We start from the raw sequence: 24,580 nt of genomic DNA on the forward strand, positions 1-24,580 counted from the left end.
TCGTCAACTAAACATTTCAAATTCATACACAACTACAACATCCAAACAAGTTCAACTCAAACATATCAAACTTCAAAAACTCATAATAAATAACTATACAACAAATCTAACAAGTGAAAGTAAAATATACATATCGTCATTCATCAAGGTGCTTCGTTCGTTTTATCGTTCATCTTTTCCTACGTCAAAATATAAATAAACAATAAGTAATAGTTATTAAAAAAAATCTATGATATATCAAAAGCATAGATGGCAAAACTTAGATGGTTGCCATAATACATCAAAAGATTATATGACAAAAGATATCATTCATCATTAAATTGTATGAAGCATATAAATAAATGAAATGAAACTTGTAACTAAACGTAACAAAAAAAATGTATACCTCATGTAATCAAAAATAAATGTATGAAACGTTCCATGACATAATAAAAGTATCAAAACATATATTGAGAAATTTGCATGGATTAGTAGTAAGCAAATCAAAAATATGTAAAAAATGACATAACACAAAGTACATGTATCAAATGTTCCACCATGACAGAATAAAAGTATCGAAACCTATATAGCTAATTTTGCATTGAATAGTAAGGAAGTCAAAAATACATAAAACATGGCATGACACAAAGTACATGTACCAAATGTTTCATAACATAATAAAAGTATCGAAATCTAAGCTAAATTTGTATTGAATAGTAAGGAAGTCAAAAATATGTAAAATATGACATAACACAAAGTACATGTATCAAATGTTCCATGACATAATAAAAGTATTGAAACATGGCATAAGACAAAATATCAAGGTAAAATAAAAATATAGAAATAGCTATAACACAACATGCAAAAAATTCTAACATAACACTTAATAGATAAAGACTTCCTCAAATATGATTTTATTGGAGAACTACAAAAAAAAAAAAAAAAAAAAAAAAAAATTAACAGTTATTTTAAAGTGTATAAAAAAGAAACTCAAAAAAAAAAAGTTCATACTTATGTAATTTAAGAAGAAGCACCACCACCGCCATCATCATCATTGTCAACGGGAGAAAATTGACTCGGAGCAGAACTCAACTAAAGATATTGCAAAATCCAATCTTGTTGTCTACACATTTCTCTTATTTCTTGATCTCTTTAAGATAAAATGTCCTTCAACTGACTAACTTCTTCAGTTAAGTTATGCATTTGAGTGGCTTGCGAGGAAGAAGAAGGCATACGACTAACTCTGTGGATTCTGTTCAACTTCTTCCATTCTGCATTTTGTCTGTTTCCAATCAATTATATTAATAAAAAGACTTAGACAATACACTAATCGTCAATATATAATTAGTACAGATATAGATGAAATTAAAATATAACAAAGAAGATAATAACATGAGATTGTACTACAATATGCAAATTGTTTCAATATTACAATAATAATATCATTCATAAAATATATAATTCTGACACTAACATTATTATTATTAAAACAACAATGCGAGATACATATACTTAACAAAGCAAATAAAAAATGAGTGTTTCTCCAAGTCACGCCAAATACAAACTTGCATAAATACAGAAGTTTGAGTAGTGTAACTTGCTCTATTCAATCATATATAGGTGCTATGGTTTACCCTATATACTCTAGCAATAACTGAAAAGAAAAATAAAGTGTCTCAAACATGTTGGATATTGGGGCCTTAAATGGACCAAAACGATTTAGAGGAAGGAAGCCATCAATTGTTGAAAGTCGTAATTGACTTCAAAATTGAAATCTACGATTCGCGTAGATAGATTTAGACTATTAATTTACTCAAAACCGATTAAGGGTGAATGAGAAATTAATGTTTAAAGTCAGCCCAAAATAACATTTATTATTCATTAATAAAGTGCATGGGAGAATAGTCCCACATCGGAAATTCTCGATGTGTATTCTTTACTTATTAATGAAGATGTGTTAATGGAGTTAACACAAAAATAAAAGGACAGGTTACCCCTTAGCCCAGGGCGAGCAGGTGCTCGCACCTGTGAGCCCGCCACCCGCCACGTGCGCAATGGGCGCTTTGTAGGCGCACTTTGCACTTCGCATCGTGAGTACCTATGCGGCATCCTTGTGGGCAAAGGGAGATGACTGGACAGTTGACTTAGGGAATGGATGGCTACCGTTGATCAACGTTGATCAAATAGGTATGATGGATCGCTTGTGATGCAATCTAGAGCGTTGGATCGCAAAGAGTAACGATCTGATGACCTGGGATGAGACTTGATCTGAAGCATCAAATCAATGGATCCAGATCCGATGGCCGATGACAATAGGCGGGATCTGAGGGTCACAACTCCTCAGATCTGATGGATGAGATTGAAGTGGGCTTGGTGAAGGGTTACAACCCTTCAGAATGGATGATCTAGATCGATCCAGCCCAAGGAACACATCCACTCACCCAAAGGACAATCAACCTCTTCTTTCAGTATAAATAGAACCCTCCAGATGATGGAAAATTCATTCAATTCACTCAATCTTCTCTTCCTCAAGCATTCATCTCATCTTGTGCATTCAAGAGTCCAAGAAGTCTACTAGAAGGTTCGCTGGTCTCGGAAGTCGGAGTGCTACGATTCCGAGACGTTCATCGTCGTTGTATCTTGGGAACGAATTGCAACAATCCGTTAAGCACCGTAGCGGAGCAATATCGTTTACGGAGATAGTGTCGAACACTAGCCTCGACGATCAGTTTGCATACTCCAGAAGCTACCCGGGGGTCAACAGTCGTAAACGATATTCCTGCAAACTGATATGGCTACCAACGACATTCCGACGGCTGTTCCGACCGCCATTCCGACAACCATTCCGCACGGAGAAAAGCCAGAGAAATTCACCGGAACCGACTTCAAAAGATGGCAGCAGAAGATGCTGTTTTATCTAACAACGCTAAACCTTGTATAGTTTTTACACGAAGACACGCCAGCCGCTACGGAAGGTAGTAAGGCTGCTAGCGATGCGTAGTCTCACGGAGATTTTCTGTGCCGCAATTATATACTCAACGCCTTGGATAACACGTTATATAACGTATATTGTTCTCTGGAGACGGCAAAATCTTTGTGGGAATCCCTTGAGAAGAAATACAAGACCGAAAATGCTGGATTGAAGAAATTCATCGTCGGTCGGTTTTTGGATTTCAAGATGGTGGACTCAAAAAGCGTTTCATCTCAAGTCCAAGATATGCAATTAATACTGCATGATCTGGACGCCGAAGGCATGAAGCTGAACGAGACATTCGCAGTTGCTGCGGTAATTGAGAAGCTCCCTCCGTCATGGAAGGATTTCAAGAATTACCTAAAGCACAAGAAAAAAGAAATAAGGCTGCAAGACCTGATCCTGAGGCTACTAATAGAGGAGGATAATCGAAAGTTATCCGACTCCAGAGGAACCAAGCGCACTATAGACGAAATGTCCAACCTGGTCGAGCCGAACGCCAAAAAGCCGAAGCAGTTCAAAAAGAAGGCTCAAGCAAAGAAGTTCAAAGGCTCCTGCTACAACTGTGGAAAGGCAGGACACCTATCCAAGGATTGCAGACGCCCAAAGAAGCCAACCAAGGGGCCAAAGGATGTTGCGAATCATGTCGCAACCTCTCTTGAGGACTTGGATCTCACTGCGGTTGTATTTGAAGCCAACTTGGTGGATACCAACCCGAAGCAGTGGTTCATTGATACTGGAGCAACTCGTCATATCTGTTCCGATAAAGCGATGTTCTCCAAGTATACTCCGATAAATGGCAGGAAGCTCTATATGGGTAATTCCACGACGTCGCCAATTGTTGGACTCGGAAAAATTGTTCCGAAGATGACGTCCGGAAAGGAGCTAACACTCATTGATGTACTCCATGTTACCGACATCAGTAAGAACCTAGTTTCTGGAGCGGCATTGGTCAAGGCCGGATTTAGGCTAGTGTTCCAGTCAGACAACTTTGTACTTACGAAGAATGGTGTCTTCGTAGGAAAGGGTCCCTCGAAAAGGGTCTATTCAAAATGGTTGTAATGCCTGTACTCCGAAATTTTGATGGTAATAAAATAAATGCTTCCAGCTATGTTGTTGAGTGTTTTAATTTATGGCATGATCGACTCGGACATGTGAATAATAATACTCTCAAACGTCTCGTCAAATTAAATTTATTACCAAACGTCAATGTTGACGGAACACACAAATGTGAAGTGTGCGTGGAAGCGAAAATGACGAAACTACCTTTTCATTCGATGGAAAGGACAACAACTCCTCTAGAGTTAATACATAGTGATCTATGTGACTTGAAATTTGTGCAAACTAGAGGAGGTAAAAATATTTTATTACTTTTATCGATGGCTGCAAAGTTCCATTATGTCTTTCTTTTAAGAAGTAAAGGCGAAGCCTTAGAGGCGTTCGGAACCTATAAAACAGTTGAAAACTAACTCGACAAACGAATTAAAATAATTCGGGCGATAGAGGTGGAGAATATGGTGCACCGTTTGATGAATTTTATGCAGATCGGCATTATCCATCAAACAACGGCGCTTACTCACCTCAATCAAACGGTGTTGCCGAACGTAAAAATCACTCAAAGAAATGATGAATGCCTTGTTGATAAATTCGGGCTTACCTCAAAACTTGTGGGGAAGCAATATTATCGGCAAATCACATTCTCAACAGAATCCCTCATAAGAAAAATGATAAAACTCCATATGAACTATGGAAAGGCCGCGAGCCATCGTACAAATACCTGAAAGTGTGGGGGTGCTTGGCAAAGGTCGAAGTACCTAAACCAAAGCAAGTAAAGATCGAACCTAAAACGTTCGATGCGATATTTGTCGGATATGCCCATAATAGTAGTGCATATCGTTTCCTAGTTCACAAATCAGACATTCCTTATATACATGTGGGAACAACCATAGAATCTCGGAATGCGATATTCTTTGAAAACGTATTCCCAAATAAAAAGGGAAACGTTGAAAGTGATAACAACGAAAGTTCAAACAAAAATGACGTTACCGAACTTAGCTGTTATAAAAGGACTATTGACGATCAAAGTGAAGAGCCACGTCGTAGCAAACGGGCTAGAGTTGAGAAATCGTTCGGGCCAGATTTCATGACTTTCATGTCAGAAATGTAACCAAGAACATTAAGTGAAGCTCTCTCTAGACCCGATGCTCCAATGTGGAAAGAAGATGTCAATAGTGAAATTGAGTCTATCATGAATAATCATACTTGGGAATTAGTAGACCTTTCTTTTGGTACTAAACTATTAGGTTGTAAATGGATACTAAAACGCAAGTATAAAGCTGATGGATCAATTTACAAGTATAAGGCTAGACTTGTAGCCAAAGGATACAAGCAAAAGAAAGACCTTGATTACTTCAATACATACTCACCGATAATAAGGATTACGTCTATATGAGTGTTGATAGTCATTGCAGCATTGTATTACCTTGAAATACACCAAATGGATGTTAAAATTGCGTTCTTAAATGGTGAGTTGGAAAAAAAAATTTACTTGGAGCAACCCGAGGGGTTCGTAGCTCCTGGAAATGAGGGAAAGGTGTGTCGACTTGTTAAGTCATTGTACGGACTTAAACAAGCGCCAAAACAATGGCACGAAAAATTTGAAAAAATAATGTTGTCAAACGAATTCAGAATAAATGAATGTGACAAATGCATTTATGTCAAAAACACACCTGAAGGCTATGTAATTGTTTGTCTATACGTAGACAACATGCTAATAATGGGCGATAATCATGATGTAATCATGACTACAAAGAAAATGTTGACCGAAATTTTGATATGAAAGATATGGGTCAAGCAGATGTTATATTGGGAATTAAAATTCTCAGGACATCAGAAGGGATAGTTTTAACACAATCCCATTATGTAGAATCCGTATTGAAAAAATTCAATGCGTACGATCTCTCTACAGTGAAAACACCTATGGATCTAAGTCAACACTTAGCGAAAAACCATGGTGAGACCATATCGCAGTTGGAATATTCTCGGATAATAGGCAGTTTGATGTATCTCACAAACTGCACACGTCCGGATATTGCCTGTGCGGTCAACAAACTGAGTCGTTTTACGAGTAATCCAAACGACACCCATTGGAAAGCATTGATGCGAGTTCTCAGATATTTGAAATATACTATGAACTATGGATTACATTATGGAAAATATCCCGTTGTGTTGGAAGGATATTGTGATGCTAATTGAATATCAGATACAAAAGACTCCAAATCCACTAGTGGATACGTATTCACGATCGGTGGGGGAGCAGTATCTTGGAAATCCACTAAGCAGACTTGCATTGCTCGGTCAACTATGGAATCCGAGTTTATAGCACTAGACAAAGCAGGTGAAGCTGAATGGCTGCGAATTTCTTGGAAGATATTCCTAGCTGGGTGAAACCTGTGCCTGCCGTACTAATCCATTGTGATAGTCAATCGGCGATTGGAAGGGCACAGAGTAATATGTATAATGGGAAGTCACGACATATACGTCGTAGACATAATACCATTAGGCAGTTGATCTCGAATGGAGTGATTGCAATCGACTATGTTAAGTCCAAAGATAATTTGGCGATCCTCTAACGGAGGGGTTGAGTCGAGATCAAGTATACTGCTCATCAAGAGGAATGTGATTAAAAATCTACAACTAGCAGGTGCTCGAACCTGTGAGCCCGAGACCCGCCACGTGGGCAATAGGAGCTTTGTAGGCGCACTTAGATAGTTAGATATCTCATCCCAATCCTAGGATGAATTTGTGCTGTCCTACCTCATGTAGTGAGGTTAAGCTTATGCTTTTAGTGACTTCTATACCTGATAAGGTGGAGTATGGTAGGATACTCTTGATAGAAGTGTCACCTATGTGAGTGTGAAGACAGGCCGCTTCAATGAAACACTCATGAATCCAAGATGGTATCCATGGCCGAAACGGAACCAACCATGAGAACCTAAAGTAGGTGAGATAGATCTCTGTGTGGGTGTTATTGTCTAAGTATACACCAACAGCTGAGCAGTTCAAGACATCACGTTCACTGCGCAGCCTAGTATACTCGATAGCATTTCACTACGGAAGGTTCAAAGCCATAAGCTACCTCTCCCGATGCAGTGACTTATCGATTGGACTCTTGTAAAATGTCAGCATGCATACACGCATTGCATTAATTTCCATTCATGTGGGGGATTGTTGGATATTGGGGCCTTAAATGGACCAAAACGATTTAGAGGAAGGAAGCCATCAATTGTTGAAAGTCGTAATTGACTTCAAAATTGAAATCTACGATTCGCGTAGATAGATTTAGACTATTAATTTGCTCAAAACCGATTAAGGGTGAATGAGAAATTAATGTTTAAAGTCAGCCCAAAATAACATTTATTATTCATTAATAAAGTGCATGGGAGAATAGTCCCACATCGGAAATTCTCGATGTGTATTCTCTACTTATTAATGAAGATGTGTTAATGGAGTTAACACAAAAATAAAAGGGCAGGTTACCCCTTAGCCCAGGGCGAGCAGGTGCTCGCACCTGTGAGCCCGCCACCCGCCACGTGCGCACGTGCGCAATGGGCGCAATGGGCGCTTTGTAGGCGCACTTTGCACTTTGCACTTTGCATCGTCGCGAGGAGCATTGAGGAGCTTAAATTTATGCTCCAGGTGATATTGCAGTGCCTACGTGGCACTCGGGTGACGTGTCAAGCTCGTACCTGACGTGGCAGTACCTATGCGGCATCCTCGTGGGCAAAGGGAGATGACTGGACAGTTGACTTAGGGAATGGATGGCTACCGTTGATCAACGTTGATCAAATAGGTATGATAGATCGCTTGTGATGCGATCTAGAGCGTTGGATCGCAAAGAGTAACGATCTGACGGCCTGGGATGAGACTTGATCTGAAGCATCGAATCAATAGATCCAGATCCGATGGTCGATGACAATAGGCGGGATCTGAGGGTCACAACTTCTCAGATCTGATGGATGAGATTGAAGTGGGCTTGGTGAAGGGTTACAACCCTTCAGAATGGATGATCTAGATCGATCCAGCCCAAGGAACACATCCACTCACCCAAAGGACAATCAACCTCTTCTTTCAGTATAAATAGAACCTCCAGATGATGGAAAATTCATTCAATTCACTCAATCTTCTCTTCCTCAAGCATTCATCTCATCTTGTGCATTCAAGAGTCCAAGAAGTCTACTAGAAGGTTCGCTGGTCTCGGAAGTCGGAGTGCTACGATTCCGAGACGTTCGTCGTCGTTGTATCTTGGGAACGAATTGTAACAATCCGTTAAGCACCGTAGCGGAGCAATATCGTTTACGGAGATAGTGTCGAACACTAGCCTCGACGATCAGTTTGCATACTCCAGAAGCTACCCGGGGGTCAACAAAACATGCAATAAAATCTGATGGCTTAGTGTGGATCTCAACATCAAGAAGAAATTGTAATATTCAAATAGAAATGGCAATTTGAATTGTTCCTCCTGATACATGTGAAGTTGCATTATCTATTTAGAGGAAGAAGTTTACAACATAAAAAAAACTCTTTCATAGGTACATATGTTCATAATTCCAACAAGTAAGCTAAGTAAATATTTCAAAATAAAAGAGATTACTATTAAAGATGCATGGATATATGCTTCACACTCAAATCAAGCTTCTCTTTCACAGTTGGGGGCCGACATTGGCTGCTGGGGGCCGAAAGCAGGCCGTGCCGGCCTCCGACGGCCCGCTGTCGCCTCCCCCTAGACATCGGTGTCTTGGCCTGGCCGACAAAAGCCACCCCAGACCGGCAATGGCCTAGGGTGGTTGCAACCGACCGGCAACGACCTAGGGTGGCCGCGATCGGCCGACAGCAGCCTAGGGTGGTCGCGGCCAGCCGGCAGCGGCCTAGGGCGGTCGAGGGGGGCCGCTACAGGCCGACAGTAGCCCAGGCGGGCCACGACTAGCCGACAGCAGGCGAACTCGACAGGCCAACGACCGAATCTAGCTAGATCCGGTCGGATTTGGCTAGATCTGGGAGGTGCGCCAGAGAGGAGAGAAGTGGGAGGAGCATCAGAGAGGAGAGAAGAAATAGGGAAGAGAAACCTACCAGACGGAAGAGCTGCGCCACCACTGCTAGGTTCTGAAGTGGAGAAGATGTAAGAGAATAAAGATCGGGCTCGGGCTATATTTAGGGAATTTGGCAACGAAGTCAAATTCGTCACAAATCTGAGACGAATTTTAAAATTCGTTACGACAAATTTATAAATTCGTTCCAAAACTTATTTTTTAAAAAAATCAAACTAAATGTCTAAAATGATGAAGATGGACCTAGAAAACATGATTGACATGAAAATAATTTCTATAAGTTTGTATCAATCGTTTGATCACATTAATGCCCTTAGATATTTTTTTCACCTAATATTTTGAGGTTCAAAATTTTTTGAAAATGAAATAATTTAAGTGTTGTTCAAAAAAATTATGAACCACAATATATTAGGTGAAAAAATGTTTGAAGCCATCAATATGATCAGGAGTTCGATACGAACGCATAGGAACTTGTTTCGTCTTATTCCAAGGTCTCTAGGTCTATCTTCCGTATTTTAGATGTATTTATTCTTATTTTTTAAAAAAATCAGGAATCTGGGATGAATTTAGAAATTCATCCCTTACAAAATTATACTTAATTTCTATATACTTGTCTTTGCTGTGATATTTGGGATCCTTGAAAAAAGCTATTGCAGATTGACTGTCACAGTACATTGTAACAGGACTTCCACTATTCTCAGCAATCTTCTGTTGGTGCAATCGACCTCCAAGGTTTTAATATCAGACAAATATGTTTAAGTATGGAGCTTGATCAAGGGAAGCCCTAGTTGTAGGCTAAGCAAGGGGAGAATCTCGGTAGATCGTGGAAGCCAGGTGGATAGGTCTGGAGAACCTGATCCCTGGGTAGCCGAATACTGAGTCCTAGTTGTAGGCTAGGTAAGGAAAATCTCGGTATATCGTGGAAGCCAGGTGGATAGGTCTGGAGGACTTAATCCCTGGGTAGCCGAATACTGAATCTTGGTGAGTCAAGCCAAGTGGAGAAAATCCTAGGGGGTGGTAATCTTAAGTTCTGGTAAGTGAAGCCAGATGAAGTAAATTCTAGAGGGTGGTAACCTTAAGTAACGAGAAGTCTTGGAGGAGTGAACTCCAAGCAAAGTTGTTCGGATGGTTTCCGGTCGATCGCACGCGGTCGACCGGACCAGCGGATCTCGGTAAATCTAGGTTTAGGTTTACCATTATATTCTGTATTACTATTATTGTTATTGGCTAATGTAGTATTGCAGGAAAAGTTTTAGTGGATCGGGCGATCAGACACTGAGCTGTCAAAAGTCCAAACAGGTCTGGAGGACCAATGTTTGGCAGGTAAGTTGAGGTATGTAACTGGAGGAGCGACAGTGAGGTCGGGTTCCTAAAGGAAACAACCTTAGGTCATTGATCCAACTGAAGAAACCGGAGAAGTTTCCAAGTTGAGATCAAGACAGTTCTACTGTCTATATTACTCATGCATTATATTACTGTGCTAACCTTTGTTTTGCAGGAATATTGTTTAACTCTGTTTTGCAGATTCGGCATGATCAGTCAACCAAACAGGAGGATCAGTCGACCGAACTAGCTTGACTCAGACCAAAGATCAATTCAGACCAAAGCGAAGCACAGTCCGATCGAAGGCTGATCGATCAACCGAACTAGGGATCAGTCGACCGATCCAATCAGTATTAATGGAGCATTAAATGAAGATCTCAGCAGATTTCAACGAACAGGGAAGGAAGCTGTTCGGTCGACCAAAAAGAGGTTCGGTCGACTGAACCCTTAAAGAACAGTAAATGTAGAAGATCGAGCCAGCGTCAGACTCTAGCCAGGAAGGAAGGGAGCGGGTTCGGTCGACCGAACAGAGGGATCGGTCGACCGAACGATAGTGGCACTTATAAAAAGGAGCTCGAGATCTGAGGCTTAATAGAACACTACTGATTATCAAAAGGCTCTTCTCTGCACAAGCAGCTCGTACTGCAAGATTCACTACAACTCTTCAAGCTACTTCGGAAGTACCGACCGAGCGTCCATTTCTACATCTTGTCGGAATAATTTTTATAGCTTGCATTGTAATTAATTTAAGCAAGATAGTAGGGTGTTACTATCTTGCTCATTTGTATGATCTACTTCTTTTCGAAGGATTTCGGAAAGAAGAGTTATAGTGCTTTGCCCATCGGTGCGGTCAAGGACCGCGGGCCGTCGAGTAGGAGTCGAGCTAGGCTCCGAACGAAGTAAACAACTTTGTCCCTTTTCTTAATTTTCGCTGCACGATTCTGATCTACAAAGTAAAAGAAAAGTTTTAAAAGAAGCGATATTCACCCCTCCTCTCTATTGCTCACATCCGATCTATCATCTTCAGATGTTTCAGGAACCTTCTTAACCAAACAACCTCTTGCACAACTGCTGCACAAGCCACATACTCATCTTTCATTGTCGACAAGGCTACACAAGCCTACTTTTTGCTATTCCATTAAATGACGCCACCATTCAGCAAGAAGGTATAGCCAGATGTGGATTTTCTGTCATCAAGATCCTCTGCCCAATCTGCATCTGTATAGTCACTTAGGCTCATATCTGAACCTTGGAAATAATGACAATAATCTATTGTTCCTCTGAGATATCTAAATATCCTCTTCACTACTTCAGTGTCTCAATTATGGGTTTGACTGAAAACGACTAACTAAGCCAACAACATATCTTATATTAGGACGAGTACACAACATAGTGTACATTAAACTACCAATAGCACTGACATATGATTTTTTCTTCATTTCGGTTATTTCCTCAGGAGTCTTAGGATATATATGTTTGCTCAAAACAATATCTCTCACTATAGGTGTCTGTTCAATGTTACAATCTGACATATTGAAGTGTTGTAGCATCTTAGTGATATAAGCTTCTTGAGACTAACCCAAAAATCTTTTTGATCGATATCTAATGATCTTCACTCTTAAAATGTACTACACTTCTCCCATATCTATTATGTCAAATTGTGATGAAAGCCAAGATTTGACTTCCATCACACACTTTATGTCACTTCCAACTATTAGTATACCATCAACATATAATGATAAAATGACAAACTTTCCTTTTTCCTTTCTAAAATAAACACAATGATCCCTTATTGATTAGTTCAAAATCATAAGACAAAATGACTTCATTAAATCTTATGTTCTATTATCTTGATGCTTGCTTTATCCCATATATAGACTTTTTAAGTCTACATACTCTATTCTCTTGGCCTTCAACGTAATCTTCTGATTACACCATATAGATTTATTCATCAAGATTACCATTAAGGAAAGTCGTTTTTATATCCATTTGATGTAATTCCATGTCAAATTGTGCTACTATAGCTAGGATGACACGTACTGATACAAACTTTACAACTGAGGAGAATGTTTCTTCAAGATCAATACCCTCCATTTCAAAATCAATACTCTCTATTTGGATATATCTTTTTGCAACTAATCGAGCTTTGTATCTATTAATCGATCCATCTGCTTTCCTCTTTATTTTAAGAATTCACTTATTCCCAATAGCCCTTCGGCCATGAGAAAAATCGACTAAATCTCAAATTTGATTCTTTCTCATTGACTCCATCTCCTCATCCATTGCAATTTTTCATTTTTCTCTTACTGAGCTTCTTAAAGTTTCCTCAACTGTTCGAGGTTCCTCATCGTCAACTGGGAGAATCATCAATGCTTCATGCTCAATGTCAAACTTTTTCCGAAGAATAATCTGATGACTACTTCTTCGTAGGTTAGACTGTTGAGAAACTAACTCATTCAGTGACAAATTACTCTCATTGGGTTGATTAAATTCAGACATCTCCTGATTTGTTGATAAAGGAATATTATCCTCTTCCTCTATCCTATATAAAGGAATTGTCTTATCAACTTCACCTCGTGTTGGGAACTCAGTTTCAAGAAAAGTAATATCTCTTAACTCTATTTCAGAGATGGTTCCATCTTGTTGCTCACTATTAAAAACATAATCCTTAGAAGTCTCAGAATACCTTATAAAAATACACTTCTTACCTCTGGGTTCAAATAACGAATGAAGCAATCTAATGCTTCATTTTTATGAGAAATCAAATACAGATGACCAAAATGAGTGAAGTCGTCAATAAATGTAATGAAATAAGAACCCCCATTTCTAGCTTCATATTCATTGGATCACAAATATTCGAATGAATTAATTGCAATGGTGATTCAACCCTAATAGCTTTACCAAATGGTTTCCTAGCTGTCTTTCCATTAAAACAATGTGTTGGTACAATTTGCACTAACGATCTAACTCGGGTTTTGATAAATGACAAGTAAATTAAGTTATGTTCTGTTATGATCTAACCACATGATTAAATGTGCAGTACGAAGTCCAGATAGGTCGACGGGCTGATTGAATATCTGGCAAGAAATCCAACTAGGTCAACGGGCCGACCGGATAGCTGGTACGAAGTCCAGATAGATCGACGGACTGACAGGATATCTGGCGAGAAGTCTAGCAAGGTCAATGGGCCGACCGGATAGCTAGCATGAAGTCCAGATAGGTCGACGGACTGACCACATGTCTGACAAAATGGTAAGTTAAGGTAAGTCACTGGAAAAGAGTGACCAAGTGAGGATGCGTCTGGGTTGAAGGGAAAGTAGGCGTCAGTCCAATTTAAGTCCATTTGGGATTCCTAAGCTGAGACCTTGACTAGTTCCTGGTTTTGGGAGGACATGAACTAATTAATACTACTCATTATTATTATACTAACATTTATCTTGCAGGTTATTATTTTGTTTATTGGACTAATGTTGTTTTGCAGGATAAAGGAGCACATTTGCCTTCGGATGAAGGCGCCTTCAAGCTTGATATAAGGCGTCTTCGTATTGTTCATAGAAGGTATCTTCCATAGCTATGGAAGGTGCCTTCTACAGGATAAATTTTGGTCGAAGTCGGGGATAAACATCGGGCTATTCGGGATCGAATCTGCCCCATTGGAGGAGCCTTCCATGCCTTTTATAAGGATGCCTCGAGAAGGCATTGGACAACAACACTTACACGAGGTACTGTGCGTTCATTTGAAGTTCTAATTGCTCCTGGCTCCTACTACGACTCTGATGCAAAGCTGCTACGCCCGACGACTACTCCGAGGACTTCCGATTATGGCCGGCAAACCAACATCGACACGAGCGCTCCCACTTTAATCTTTAAGTGTCGATAATTTTCTTTTGTAATTAATTACTGCAAAAGGACAAGTGTATTGTGTTGCACTTGTTCAACTTTATTTGTACTCGATTTCCTTTTATGGAGATACCAGAAGAGGCCTTTAATGGATTATAGGTCCGTGAGACTTGGGTCTTAGAGTAAGAGTCGCCGAAGGCTTCGAACCAAATAAACTGTTCGTGTTTTCTTGTGTTCTTATTCTTTTTAGTTTTCCGCTGCATTCGTACTTTGATTTTAAAATCGAAAAGACAAGTTTTTGAAAACTACGTGATTCACCCCCTCCTCACGTGCGATCGATGCAACACAATATTTACATATAGACAAGTTAATCTTAGCATGAGTGTCTAAAAGACCCTCCTTAACTAATCTATTCATTCGTTCTTGTCCTATATGTCCTAGTCTAGCATGCTAAATTTCATCATTAACATCAACATTACTAGTAAGAGCAATGTTTGAAAAACAACCATCATTATTATTTGGTTCTATATCAAGAACCATAAAACCATTTGTTACATAACCATGCCCAATTAACACAGAGTTAATTCGAAGTTCTACACAACGACTATAAAAATTTACACAATAACTTAAATCAAGATGATAAATGATGGAAATAAGATCCGTCGAATATAAGGAGCATATAGGATATCATGTAGAAACAAGGTACGCCCACCACGTAGGTTGAGCTTGCAAGTGTCAATTCCTTTGACTTCAATTCTTGCATTGTTTCTCACATATATTCATTTGTTGTTCACTGGTACCCGACGTACTCCACATATGTAGCTCGATCACGAGCTACATGGTTCGTTACTCCTGAATCTACAATCCACAAAGGATAAGAATCATCTAACAACATTGTACTCGTAACATAATACTCATGGAAAGAAGTTAAAGATGGATATACCTTTTTAGGCTTAGTACAATCCCGAGTAAAATGACTTTTCTTGCCACAGTTGTAGTAAGTCAACTTGCTCTTAGGTTTTTGTCAATATTTATTTCCTTTCTTCGTGATTTGGTTTTTAGCAGCAACAGGACTAGCCTCTTTTTCTTTTCCCTTTCCTTTCTTAAACTATTTTTTTATTATTCTTGGAACCAGAACCTTCAGTTACAAAAGCTTGACTAGAAATCTTTACAGATTCAATCCTCTCCACTTCAAGTTCAATATGACGTGAAACATCAATGAAAGTCTTAATACTCTCACTGTGTGGGTAAGGTTCTGTTTCATCGTTCCCCAAGAATTAAGAAGGAAACGAATTATTGCTTGAACTTGTTGTTCATCAGTCAATGCATGACCTGCAGTTGTAAGCTCTCGAATTATATTACCCATCTCCCTGAGATGTTGGGCCATAGTAATATTCGAACGTTTTTAACAGCTATCAAACTTGATTGTTAGCTGACAGAGCTTACTCAAACTTACTCTACTGTTCTTCTCTCTAAAAGCTGCCTAGACAACATGTGCCGATGGTAATACCTCATATTCAAATATCAGGCCATCCACTATTGAACTAATCAATATTCCCTTAGCAATGAAATCTTTCATTTTTCATGTCTTATAGGCATCAAGGTCACGTTTGTGCTGTGCTGTAGGACCATCAACCGGTTCCTCCATGAATTGATTTACAACCTCAAGAACTTCTTGTTCCTTAAAAACATATTGTATCTTGAGGTGCCAGATTTTTTAGTTATCCCTATATAATTTTTCTCCTTTATTGAGTTCAATGATGATGTTTTTAGTTGTCATAATGTACATAAATAAACACATTATTTATTATTTCAATGTAAATCATATACATGTAATTAATTATTGACTCACTGTAAATTAGAATTGATTTACAAAATCAAGTGATAACTATGTTTCACTTATCATTTGTATGTGTCAATCTAATCAACATTGATTAACTATATTACACACATCTCATCAAATGAACTAATCATATGGATATATGAACTAATCAAAATTAAGCACGAACTAATCATAAACATGAACGAATCATTAAATGAACTAATCATTTTTAAGTTTGTTAATAGATAACATAACTTTTCATAACATAACTATGTTCGTACATAACGACAGAAATTATTACACTACTCAAAAACTAAATGGACTATTACTGTTCGTATATAACGACAACAAATAAAACACTAATAAATTAGATAGGTCAACATCACTCCCACTAGGACAAATTCTAGTGCAGCAGTCAACATTATCCCTATCAACCTGGATTCCTTTGGGGTAATCTCAGATGGGACAACTTCAGGATTCTTCATCGAATCCATTTTTGAATCTTCCTTGAACATTTCTAGGTCCTCTTTAGACTCTTTAGGATTCTCTTCAGATTCTTTGAGCAACATCTCTAGATCCTCCTTGGGATCCATCTCTGGATCCTCCTCAAAATCTTTAGGATCCATTTCTGGATCCTCATCAAATTCTTCGAGGTTCATTTCCGGATCGTCCTCAGATTCTGCTGGACTTGGATCCTCATTAAATTCTTCAAGATCCATTTCTGGATCCTCATCAAATTCTTCGAGGTCCATTTCCGGATCATCCTCAGATTCTGCGGGACTTGGATCCTCCTCGAAATCTTGAGGATCCATTTCTGGATCCTCAGATTCTTTAAGGTCCATTTCTTCGGGATCTGGATCCTCTTCAGATTCTTCAGGACCATATTCCAATTGAAATAATTGTTTGCACATATCTAAATATGAGATGTGCCCTTCAGAATCATCCCATAGCTGGAATGTTATCTGCCTAAGATGTTCTGACAGTGAATAAACCATAGCTCATCTTCTTTCTTTGTCCTGGACTGGATACCCTTCTCGCTTGAGTTTCTAGAACAGTCAATCGAGCCGACCAATAAGCCAATCGACTCCGTGATCCGATTTATATTCCATCTTCTTGATCACCTCCCAAAGCTTATGCTATTGTTTATAGCAACCAATCATCGTGTATATTGTTCATGGTATTTGGAATTGAAAATAATGATGTCAGTACAAAACCGACAAATCAGTAACAAAACCGATCATATTCAATTCCCACATATAGAACAAATATATACAGAATACACAAGTAAATAAGAAAAATAAATTTTCTTTATTTGGTTAGTCTCATATGTCTGACACATTGAATCTTTTGACCAACTCCTGTGTTCGGTCCATTTTCCAGTCAGAACTAATCTAATTGGAAAGGGATGTTTTATCTATGTTTGTTCTGACCCATTTAAGTCAATTTCAGATTTATTGATCAAACTCAGGTCTGTTTGATCAATCCAATGCCCATTGGATTAAACCCGACTCATTAGAACAAATCTATTTTTTTTTTTATCAAATCTGACACATTAGAACTAATCTGGTCATATTCAATCATCCCAACTTATGTAATCAAAATCACCCCAATTAATTCAATAATAAAACTGAACTGGTTAAACCAACAAATGATTTGAACCAGATCTAACTATTATTGAATCAAACTAGTCTGCTTAAATCAACTAATGATTTAAACCAGACCTGAATTTGATTGGATAAGTTAATCTAGTTCAATTTTTAATTAATTGAACCATAAATTAATTAAATATGTATTTATTAATTAATAATACATTTATATATTATTTAATTAATTAATAAATATATTTAATTAAATTTTAATCTTTTCATGTTTTGAGAAAAGTTTGTTCTTGGTTTTTTTTATTTAATAAAATCAAAGATTTTTTCAACAAAACAATATTTTGACGGATGAACATATTACTGTTCATCCTTTTTTAATCAATTACTAGAATTGATTAAAAATCTATTTAATCGATTATAGTGTTTGAATCGATTACACCAATCGACTACATAAATTTACTATGATTCATCAGTTTAATCGATTACACAGACTTTAAATCGATTAAGATATGTTTTAATCGATTAAATTGCTTCTTCTCTTCTCTGTCATGACCGCGACACTCTCTTCTTCTGCCGCGACGAACGCGATTATCGTAACTGTTGATTGTCAGCCTTCCGACGTGGTCGCTGACACTCTCCGGCCACGGAAGCCGATAGCCAGCAACCTCTCGGGGCTCGACAACGGTAACAAATCGCAACCCAATCGCGATCTTGCCTAGCGACGACAGTAGAGACATTTTTCAGACAAAGAGACAAGTTTCATGCATTAGGTATCGCTCTGAAACCATTATTGTTCCTAATTGCATGAAACAAACGTAAGATAAAAGCAGTAACAACTCACAGTGATTTCCCGAGACGAACTTGGTTACTGATCACCGCTTGTCGTCAAAAAAGCGATCACGAAACTAAATCGACGAAACTAAATCGAAAAGCTCTTATCAAAGTTCACAAACGAAAACCTCTGCTTCTCGAATGTTCTTCTCTTTGCTCACTGTCACCTCTATTGTGCACACTGATCACCGTCTCCCTCATCCCTCGATTGCTCTTGGACGCCAGTATAAATAGGAAGCAAATATCGATTACAAACCGATGCTTTGAAAGCATTCAATGGAGGAAGATGGAGGTGAATGAGCACCCATTTATCTTCCTAACGTTGCAACTGATGCAATGTCTAACAGTATGAATATACGAGAATGGATAGAATAAAAAATAAGAGCATCAGATAGAAAGTTAGAATTGCATATATTAAGCGAAAATTCTGACAGATACGTATCTTATGGGTGGAAGCTAACATAGGCATACTTCAATTGAACCCATGCCCATATTGAGCAGATTAGTGTGATGTCACCAACAGCCAACGATATGGCTTGCCATATTACACAACAACTCAATTGGAAAGTACAAGTGGAACAGATATGTTTGTGTACCATACTGCTGTGAAGGAGTTGACAGGCCAAAGTCGAACAACGACCTCTTTTCAAAAAACAGGGAGGACAAATTTACACACATCTTCATTCTATATTTGGTAACTCTCAACCAATGTGAAGAAAAATTGCCGTTAGAAAGAGAAACCGTCAATGAATCACATCACTAATATTGAGATTATAAATCTACTTTTTCTCTTTTTTTTTTTCAAATAAAACCTTATATACTAAGTGTTTTTTCTTGATATATAACCTAATGTTTTAGTGAAAGGAAAGCATGCAATAGAAGTGTAAATAGATATACATGAAATTTATTGGGAAAAAAATCATGAGCTCACTAGTAAAGTCAACTCTGTCATTTGTAGGTTAAGTCTGTTTGCTTCTTGCACTGTTCCACTGTCAATCTATGAGATGACTTATCTTTAATGTAGACTAATCTATATGATTCTTAGTTGTGTACCAATAACAAAATTAAAGCAAAACTAGGCAACATGAATGGAGCCTCTAATACTCTGACTTTATTTTTGTCCACACATCAGCCGCAACACACTTTAGGTGACACCAAGTTGGGCACCAACACTCACACTGAGCATGTGCAAAAACATAAAAAGTAAAAATATGAGTGTGTACAATTAGATTGATACTTGCGTCGATACTCCTATTCTAGTCCAACATAGGTTAGAGAATGGATGCATATTAGGCTCATTTATTTAACCAGGTCCGTAAGATAACATAGATTTAGATCTCTTGAACAGTCTAATACTAGAATAGTTTGTTTGTGTGTGATCGAACACTTAGGCAAGAATACTATGAATTGCATGCTCTATTGTTTATAATTACCAAAAACTTACAGAAATATACCAAAATACAAATAAGCACATGGAAATTAAAATAACAGGGACAGGAAGCAATTATATAGTAAAGAAAATAAGTTATCTTTAAACTTTCACAGAAGCAACTTACATGAGAATTGAAAAGACAACCTTGCCCTATTGCCATCCCTACTCTCGTCACTCTTTGCCAATGTCAGCATCTTCACCTATTCAACAGAGAAATAGCCAGCAAAGACTATACAAAGATCACTCTAAATTAATAAGAAAAGATGAAACAGTTCGAGTAAATCGTCAAGGTAAGAACTAGTGAGGTCATCCAATTTATTATGCGGAGAAAAAAATGGATATCTTGGTTCCCATGATGCAACATATGACAGGAGACCAAAACATGGGCTTTTCACATATAAACCACCATTAACGTCCCTGCTACTTGATGGGATTTAAATGACAACACGAGTATTCTCTCTCCAAACCGGTAGCCTTCATAAATGAGAAGAACCAAGTATGATCTGCTAAATCTCTTACTTTTCACCTCAATTTCCACTCTGGATGCTGCATCACTGAGCACCTCTGCTATGCTCACCACCTTTTGCAGCTTTCTTTGCTTGAGCAGTAGCAACTGCTTAAGTCCTTGATTACCATTTTTCTAATGATATAAAAGTCAATTAACATTGGCATAGTTGATTCTTCTTGCAAATATGTGATGGATCTGATTCTTGATCAATATACCTGAAATAAATTAACTAAGAAACCATATCTTCCAAGCTTATATAGAGAGCATGAGTGATCGCCACCAACAAAGGATTTTAATGAATGACAATGACTCAAGGTGGGGATTTTAGGCTAAAAGAACTTTTTTCAATATTGGAATGTGTGAATTGTCTAAAGGGAACAAATGAGATTAAATCAACTAATCAACTTCTTTGATAGTTCGATTGGTAGAAGAAGAGAATATCATAAATAAAATTCACTTTTAGAATTATTAAACATTTCAAAGAATTTTAATAAATGAATTAAAGTGTGAAAATAAAGTATATCAAAATTTATGTATGAACTCAGATATAATAAAGTATATTTAATGCTCCAAATTAATTACTATTAATTTTAAATTAAATATGTTATTATTTGGAAAAAGAGGCCTCTACTTAGTAATTAATCAAAATAGACTGAAAACTACTGTTAAACTAACGATAAAACAAAAGAAAAAAAAAATTAGAAATTACATAGAAACAAAATTAATGTATCGAAAATGGCTGGTGGCTCCTTTACCAGGAATTACATGAGATGGTTAGAGGTTCATGGACGAAGGACATCAACACATTAGTGAGATAGTAATAGCACAGACCAATTGTCTGCATTGTAAAGTTTAGAGTTAAATAAATAGAGCACTTTCCTTTTTCTAAATTTATTGAATCAAAAAACATATAAATATATGAACTGGAATGTTTTGAATGGAACAATAGGTGTATAACTATTGAACTTTTCTTTTTTCAATATTAGTTTTAAGTTATAAAAGTTCTGCAAAGAAGCCCGTGCCCTCTGAATTCACTTTGCACGTGGAATCTAAATCTACAGGTGGCAAAATTAATCTAGAGGTGGTAACACTTGATGAGATTAAACAATCTTCAACATAAAAGGTGCTCTGTACACAACGTTTCAACACAACAAACCTAACTATATATATATATTTGTAAAAAAAAAATCTAGGAATCCCTCTTTTGTTTTGTTTTTGATATCTAAAGTGATCTTGATGGCATAAACCTTATCCAACCAACTTCAACACCTTACATTTTGACAGTTATAGTAAGATGCACTAATGCATTCGACCCTAAACAAAGGTAATCTTCCTAATTACTTCTGATCGCATGTTTGTTAATTATCTTTAACTGCATAGTTATAGCAGGATGCAATGCCATCTACCCTTCTTCATTCCTACACGCAAGTTTTCAATTAATCAGACACACTCCAGGTGCTATTTGGTGAATTTCACACAAAAAGCTAGTTGATAATATTAGCATTCATGTAGCATGAAGCAATCAATTAATGGATTACATCTAGTAGAAACTTGAATAGTAGAGCTTTTAAGCAGTTACTAAACAAAGGGAGCAATAACATCATCCTTGATGATATTCAATCAACCATTCCTAGTTTCAAACTTTCAATATCAAATCATTCACATTCCTATAGAGAAAGCATTAGTTTGGAGATTGGATCAAGGATCTGCTGATTCGATGATTTAATCGGTCGAGCCAGAGAATATCACAAAAAAAATTTACATTTTTAGAGGTATCAGATATTTCAAAGAATTTTAATGAGCTAGCTAGCTGGAGCTTTTCAGTTAAACTTTCTTGTCCAATTTTTTAAACTATGGAGATAACAAATTGGTCAGAGAGTAATAACATACAACCACTGTGTGCACGGAAAGGTAAAGTTTAGAGCAGTTAAATAGAGCATTCCTTTACTTTCTAGAACAACAATATGCCTACAAGTTTAGGTCATCTTCACGCTTGGCCTGATACGGTATACTAATTTCTTGAATCCAAACCTGTTCCAGAACCCCTATGGTCCTAGTTGAATAAATGTTTGTTCATAAACTAGTAGACGCAACATTGAACATGCACATTGACTAAACAAGAAATCTTCAAATCAGTATTCCGATAAACCAAAACTGATCTTGATGCTTTATATTGGCTGCCTAACAGATACTTAAGTTCTAGTTTGTTCTAAGTTTTAGACAGACACACATGAACATCATTAACATTCAATCTATGCTAGAGTGACATCACGGTTATAGATCATAAAAACAAATATGGAAAAACTCCACAAATCCAGATTCAAGATTGCTAATTAACCAATATAACTTCAGTTGCGAGAAATACTTGCTTAATTAACAGCCTCAAAAATAATGGGAAAATGATGAAGATCAACTTATTAATTGTAGCTCAATGGAAGAATCAAGTATTAGTGGCGGCCAGTAACCTTTGATGGGATTAAACAATCTTCAAATATCAAAAGAGCACAAAATTGAAGTAGATGAGCGATCAATGTTAAAATTGGATGAAATGGTAATAAGTAGATTCACATGGAAAATTCTTTTTTTCTTATTTCATTACTTGGTAGTGTCTGAATATAAAAGGCATGAACTAAATGAAACAATTTCACCTAGCATGACTTATACACATAATGGTCAAGCCCAACAGTCCTGAAACCAAATATTCATTCCCAATTTCACCTTTTAACAAGACTCTTGGAAGAGATGCAATGAGTTTTCAAATCCGAGTGGTTCCTCCTGTGTTTGCAGCTTCTATTTCAAATGAACTACAAATGATCACTAGCTTTAACAAGATCTATCATAAGAAAAACAAGAACTTAAGGATAAGTAATTCTGCTCATTTGAAAGAAACAACATAATCTATTAGAAATTTGGAAGCAAATAAAATATGAATATACTTCATGTTTCACATGATATTCAGTTTCTTTTTTTTCTTGGTTTGGCCGGTTTTTAGTTATTTATCAGTCATTGGATAATTTTGTTTCAGATCTGTTCAAGATACTTCAATAGTGTTCTACTTAATTGAGGCAGAGGTTGTGCATTTCACAGTTGTCCCATTCCTACGCTCATCATAAGCATCTAAAAGGAATTCTAACTCAAACAGAAACAATGCAAGCCAACAGAAAATCCTTCTCAAATTATTTAATATTCCAGGTTTTTTTTTTTAAAAAAAGATATAATTCTTAAGCACGCTATCTACTGCTTCCATATTCCAATTAGACATTGCTATTGTAAAACGAACTCAAGAAAAGGAGCCAAGAATAAGAATCAGAAAGCACAACAATGAAGACAAAAATACACAAGTTAGGGTTTTGAACACAAAGAAGGATGATGAAATCTAAATAGAAACAACAAAACATCGAAGAAAGTGAAAAAAAATACTTCTGGGAATTAGAGTTAAAGGTAGGGTTAGGGGGGTAAAAAGCCAATAATGGAGGAAAAACATAAGGGGAAAAAAGTAGGAGGAGCTTTTGCGAGTTGAAATCGGCAATTGCAGGTTAGGGAAAAAAATTTGGACCATTTCTCGATTTATGCGTGTCATCCTTGCGCAGGGGCCATGCTAATCTTCTCTGTATCGTTCCAATTTTATCGGATGTCTCCGAAGAGACAGCCTCCCGTCGATGACCGAACTATAAAGAGAGGCCATGTTATATTGAAACTTTCGATGTGGGACTACACTGCACTCGATATTCAAAAAACACCTGCCCCAACCTCTACTTCCCAAATGAAGACAAAGGACACGAGAAGAATTCGCACAAGACGGAGACGACGAAAAGCACTGCCGGCAATGAGATAACTGGAACAACAGAGGAATAGCGATGAAGCAGAAGGAGAGCTTCGTCTGTGTGGACAGCATTGCCGGCGGCCTGCGATCGGGGAAGAGGGGCCTGTAGGAGGGTTAAACAGATCAGCTTTAATCGGACAAACCAATTCACACTCTCCTTGTCAGACAAACTTAGCTACTTTGTTATAATATTCAATTACGTCTTGAATTTGAACAATAATCTTTCATATCATTTTAAAAACAATTCAATATTCAAAAATAATACAAAACATAATACAGCGAGCTCGGCTACTGCACAAATGTCAAATAAAATTTACTTAAAAAATCGTTCATGATTAGAACTATA

The 24,580-nt window shown here is 37.4% G+C and overlaps 1 long non-coding RNA gene and 1 other non-coding gene across 3 annotated transcripts; both read right to left on the reverse strand.

Moving 5' to 3' along the window:
• Positions 1 to 24,388, reverse strand: LOC122008141. Of its 2 annotated transcripts, XR_006119205.1 has the most exons (4): positions 24,162 to 24,388; positions 20,028 to 24,079; positions 991 to 1,261; positions 1 to 179 (listed from the first exon to the last, which is right to left on the reverse strand). It is a non-coding gene; the product is annotated as an uncharacterized LOC122008141 (long non-coding RNA). The 2 variants fall into 2 exon arrangements; XR_006119204.1 differs by having other exon boundaries at positions 20,028 to 24,388.
• LOC122013093 lies at positions 23,956 to 24,058 on the reverse strand. Its single transcript, XR_006120437.1, has one exon. It is a non-coding gene; the product is annotated as a U6 spliceosomal RNA (small nuclear RNA).
• Positions 24,389 to 24,580: the final 192 nt, after the last annotated feature.

Source organism: Zingiber officinale, chromosome 8A (assembly GCF_018446385.1).
Source record: "Zingiber officinale cultivar Zhangliang chromosome 8A, Zo_v1.1, whole genome shotgun sequence".
NCBI lineage: Eukaryota > Viridiplantae > Streptophyta > Magnoliopsida > Zingiberales > Zingiberaceae > Zingiber > Zingiber officinale.